At 46.1% G+C, this 6043-nt stretch overlaps 1 pseudogene; it reads left to right on the plus strand.

The window, feature by feature from the left end:
- Window positions 1-264: 264 nt before the first annotated feature.
- LOC129698467 (U2 spliceosomal RNA) lies at window positions 265-434 on the plus strand (annotated as a pseudogene).
- Window positions 435-6043: the final 5609 nt, after the last annotated feature.

Here is a 6043-nt window from a genome sequence, read left to right on the forward strand (position 1 = left end):
ACTGGCAGCGGCAGCGGCAGCAGCAGTGGCAGCCGGCAGCTGCAGGAGCACTGACAGCTGCAGGGGCACTGGCAGCGGCAGGAGCAGCATGGGCACATCGATTCCCGGAGGAGGAAAACACCTGTGCCCAACTTCGCTCCAGCACGGTGAAAAAATTCATTTCTCAGCAGCAAAGGACTTTGCAGTTGACTGGCTGCACTCTACTACAAGGGACCAGTATGTGAGTACCAGGATCGGTCCCAGCGGGGTGTTTTAGTTACAATGATCGCTTCTAGGCTTTTTGGCTAAGATTAAGTGTAGTATCTGTTCTTATCAGTTTACTATCTGATACGTCCCTTATCTAGGGACCATATATTAATAAAATCTATAGTAGCTGTTATCATCAGTTTTAATGTCTTATATGTCCCTTATCTAAGGACCATATAAGTAGGAGTGCCCAGAGTTGAGGGCATTACAGTGGGGTTGACCGGCTGCAACGACCGGAAGGGACCAGTACCGTCAGTACCGGGGTGGGTCCCAGGGGTCTAAGATAAAGGAGCAGCCAGGAGCGCTGAGAGCGTTGGTGCCGGGTTTAAAGGAATAGATGGAAGCAGCTGTGCCAGTTATCCTCCACACCGGCCATATCCACTCCACGGAAGGAAGGACAATACTGGAGAAGGAGGACCGTGGAACGGCGGGCAGCCAGCAGCAGCCAGCGGCACTTGGATCATCCGTAGTGGGATCAGCTGTGCCCGATGTCGGCCCCGCACGGGCCAGCTCCATGCGGCCGAGCGGTAAGGCTAGACACAAATCAAACAAGGTAGTGGACTCAGAGGGTCCGACTTTGCATAAAACCGCCGGCAACCAGCGCCCGAGAGGGCTAGAGCGGGAAGAAGCGGTGTATGGAGCCTTGCTCCAACGTGATAAACCCACAGCAGTACCTCTTTGAGGGCTGCACAATGCTTCTACCCCATCAGAGGGGAGCACTGTGGGTCAGTTCTGGGTTGACTTGCAAGAGGGGTCCGCAGAACAAAAGACAAGTGGGCAGCAGTTAAGCCCCACATGGGTACCCCGTGCGGGACCCTAGAGATCTCTAACTCTATAAAAAAGAGTAGGCAGGACCCTGATGGGCCAGAGCCTGGTAATACAGCGTCCCATGATCCTAACACAGCAGGGACTCTGCTGGACATGGTGGCTGATTACTTTAACCAAGTCAAACATGGGTAGACTTGGATCCAGGATGGCAATAGTATTACTATATGTCTGGCCACAAACGCCAACAGGGAAAAATTTACAGACACTGGCCAGACATCTGCCACCTGGCAACGGTGAGGCATTACAGGTGCCCAGTGTAAACCAATGCATTTGGCAGCATATGGGGACGAACATCAGGAACAGGACCTCAAGATCCAGAGAACCTTAAAGGGATTGACGGAAGGCATCATAGAATACACCCGCACCCTGGACTAAACGTAGGTAACCAAAGACCATCAAGACGCACTAGCTCTGTTTAGTAATATGCAATATGACCTGAACTACACGTGGAAGGCGGCCATTCAGCCAGCACTGGGACCCCAAAAAATGCTACCATTTGCAAACAAAGAACCGTGAGTGGACAAAGCCAAGACACTGGGGCTCATCAAGGCCAGCGCAAGGGCCTATTTTGGAGCATGATACCGGCCACAGGCAACGCCATAAAAAATGTGGCTCATACCAGTGGCAGTGCTAGAAATCAATAACCCACAGGATCCTTTTTTAGGGTATGGCCAGGGCGGCCACCCTGGAAGATGCGGAAACCTCAACCTCCCACACAACCCCGAACAAGAGATATGAAACCAGAACCTCCTTTTTTCAAAAAAAAAAACAAAAAAAAAAAAAAACAAGGAAATAACGCAACCACCGGTAACCATGGAGGTAGGTGGGTGGGGTTGCTTCTGTTTAAAATAGGGACCTACGATGGTAGGGGAGGTTACAACACTACAGTTATGTATGGTATATAATCACTACAGATTCATATAATCTCAGCAGTATTCAGGGTTATCTGATAAGATTTACTCATCCCAATAACCACAGTACATCATACACCAGAAGGGCATTTTGTCCTTACATAAAACCCACATGGTCTACAAAAATTGTACACAAAAGATGTGATTGAGCATACTTTTCATGGAACATTAGAATTGTATCAAACATATTTATTAAAAATAAAATAGAGTAGGGTTGCAGGATTATCATTGATTTTAACCCTAAACACATTTGTTCTAGATATTCATTTTAAGATGGATACTCTTATTCTTGATAAGACTTGGTGTCAGCTGCGGGGTTCTACATGGCAGGCATTGACTCAAAAGAGGAACTTTGGCAATATAGAGCTTACAATAGGGGTAATTATTAGCTCCAATATTATTTACTAAAATTCTAAAACCAGCTTGGTATTGTTATGTAACAAAACCATAGGGTGATGTTTTTCCCCCGTTCGGCCCCATCATTGGGGTACTAGGGATAATTCATCTACACTCGGCATCTGGAATTCTCAGAGTTCCGACTGACCTTCTAAATCATGGTATTCAGTCATACAGGGGATGGTTTAGAACCATGTTCCCTAATGAACATAGCCAAAAATTATTAATTTATCCAGTGACTGCGGGCAGTCATCCATGCCATAAGACTATGGATTATGGGTTTATAGAGTCTAAAAGACCCACTGCACGGCATTGGGCTGTCAGACAGGACGATGAATCTCATCTCATCTGCACTAAGACTGTCAACACGGAAGCAGTACCTTTGGACACATCAAGAAATGGGGCATATACTGCTTGGACAACAACCTCGACCAAAAGGCCAAGAACATTCTGGCCGTATTGGAATTTTAACAAGCCTCCATTATGATAATCGATGGAGCTACAGTGCCATCAATAGTGCCACAGGTGCACTCTCCAATTACCTATCACAAGGAACGGAGCGGCACGCGGTGGGAACGCACCCCTGGTAAGAAAACCAGGTACTCCGAAATCTGGGACGTGGGTGTCGTTTCTCAACATGCTGAGGAGCTTGTAGCTCATAACAGCGTTGTCACTTCAGTAACAGACCAGGAAGATGGTTATGCTCATGGTGTTATTTACCGCACAACAAGTCCAGCCATTTAGCAAACTGAGCCTGGACTCCCTGATCATTTCACCGAGAAACTGGTGTTGTCATACAGGATTTAATAAAAGAAAACAGATCGGGTTTCCTCGGGTCAAGTGTTTGAATTTATGGTACACCCATATGGCAACCGACTGTGTATAGCAAGACACATCTAACAATATATGGAATATACTAAGAACATTCGAGGTCAGAAAATGGAGTTGTTTATCTCTTAAAAGAAACCGCATGAAAGGGTCACGACTCAAACTATATTAGGTGGCTCAAATAGGTCCTAAAAATGACACTATGTTTTAACTCTCATTCCATCAGGGCTATGATTCTCAAATTTAAAAAAATGTTATATAATTTTTTCATTATACCACACAACTCTTTGTATAATTGTGTTTTAAAATTACTAATGATGCTCTCTCCCAATACCCAAGGCAGTTGTGAAGCATGGACTCGTTCCACGGCATGAGGTCACAGAGCTTTGAAATCTTCACGAAGTCACTCACGTGACTCCGAAGTAAAATAGTAAGATTAAACGAGAACTTACCAGTTTGAAGTTTGATCTGTATTTTATGAGGAGTTACGATGAGGGATTTCGTGCCCTCCGCTCCCACCCTCTTATGATCATATCAAAAACTGGTATCTCTTTGATAATCTTACTATGTTAGATCATTATAGGTTCCTGTGACCTCACACCGCTGCTTTGAAGAATGACACGCATGCGTGGAAGCGGGGTTCTTCACGAAATCCCTCATCGTAACTCCTCATAAAATACAGATCAAACTTCAAACTGGTAAGTTCTCGTTTAATCTTACTATTCTACTTCTCTTCCAGCATTTTGTGTTTGCATTTCGATAGTTGCACCCATTTGCAAGGCATCGAGTGGAGGAAAAGCTAAATTTCTTTTCACTGCAGGGATTCAAATTGGCAGCGATTGAAATGTTTCAAATAATTTCTTTTTTTTTGTCAGCCATGGCTCCTTTGGCTGAACTCTTGCTCCCAAATCAAACGACTGTTAGTTTAAGTCTCCATCAAGAGATCTGAGGTCAGAAATCCAAATAAGATTATTAAATGAATTTAGAAGGAAAAGCAGCGGGACAGCACCGTGGAAGGTGGCTTCTTTCAGATGGAATGTTATATTAATTCCCTATCTTTCCTTTATTGGATGCAAAATATTCCAGGATAATATTTTAAAGATGACAGAGAAATCTCCCTGATCTCCAGGTCAAAAGTTAACGCAAGATCGTGATAGCTAAACAGATTATCTAATTGTTTCCACATTGCAGTCAGTGACAGCTTGTATATCTTGGCTGTTGCATTTCCTACATAAAACAGCTTTTATAAACTACATCACTGGTTGTAAGGCACATTAGACAATCCTGAATGATGCCAAATCCATTCTTATTTATTTATTTGTTTTCTTGAAGATAGCCAAGAGATTTGACTGAAAGGCATTGCACCCACACTTGACTGAGAATTAATCTATTTTTTGGAGAGAACTATAAAAACAATCATGCCTAACGTATTTGTTTTATATTGCATGTACAGACGACTTATATACAGAGTAGCCACAAGTAAGTTGTTGATTGAAATTCAGTGATGCCACAGCACAGGTTCTTTCTCTCTTTCACTTTCTCTTTCACTCTCTTTTTTTTCAATTCCAAGACTTTATTCAACACAACAAATGATATAACAGATCAAGTCATAAACAAAAAGAAATTACATTATATCAATTGTCATTATAATACAACATTACAATCATTGTTCACAATACTCTCAACCCCACGCGGTGACCAGCGCCCACAGAAGACCTCCAAAGTCCCCGTGAACACCGCATGTTCCCTCTCCAGGGACACACATGCACAGACGTAGGCCTGAAAGAGGGGCAGGCAGCCGACTCTAGCCTGACCATCAACCGCCTGCTGCCTGGACCCGCGTATGGCCATCTTGGCCAGGCCCAGGAGTAAACCGACAGGTAAGTCCCACCCCTCCACTTGGCTCTCCCCAGACCCTGCCTTGTGTCCAAACACAAGAATCGTAGGACTAAAATGCAACCAAAACTTTAGGAACAACCCCTTCAGATATTGGTACAGGGGCAGTAGCCTCTCACACTACATATAAATGTGGAACACGGTCTCTTCCCCGCCACAGAAAATACAGGCAGCGGCCGAGCCCATGAACAGACTCAACATTTTGTTACATGCCACCGCTCTGTGCAGCACTCTCCACCCCAGGTCCCCAATGTAAAGTAGGCCAACTCCCTTGTAGAGGGACCCCCACAGGGGACCTTCCCCGCCTTCAGGTGGTAACACCGTCCGCCATGGTGTGTCGGGATGGGAAACGTAGGCAAGGAGGTGCAGAATGTGCAGGAACATTCTATACAGTGAGCGTCTCTTCGCGTCACGAAACGGCACGCTAATCATCTCAGAAAGGTGGCTCAGGTTGTGTGGAGCCGGTGCCCGAGATATATCCCGGAACCGAGGCCCGATGAGCAGATCTGACGGAGCGGGTAAGAGCTCATTCAAAACCACTCTAGGTGCACGCCTTTCCTCGACACCCGCCATGACTGGGTGAGGACCGGCCACTCCCGCAGCCGCAACATCCCCCTCCCCTCGTGGAGCAACACGCTGGCTGAAAACAACCAGATTCCTTACTCTTAACACATCCAGGTAGAAAACAGGCAAGCTCCTTAGGGCGGGTCGACTGATGCCCTCCACCGGGAGCCGCGAGACCGTCCTTAGACAATGACCCCGTCGGAAAAAATACGTGGCCAAAGCGTGCCATCTGGGGGGGGTTCTCTATATACATATACCGCCTCAGAGTCCTGAGGCGGAGAGCCGCAACCTGGGTACGCACGCATACCAAGGACAGGCCGCCATCCTCTAACGGGAGACTCAAGACCGCTGCGGAAACCCAGTGCTTCTTATTT

The sequence above is a fragment of the Leucoraja erinacea genome, chromosome 6 (genome assembly GCF_028641065.1).
Source record: "Leucoraja erinacea ecotype New England chromosome 6, Leri_hhj_1, whole genome shotgun sequence".
NCBI classification, from domain to species: Eukaryota; Metazoa; Chordata; class Chondrichthyes; order Rajiformes; family Rajidae; genus Leucoraja; species Leucoraja erinaceus.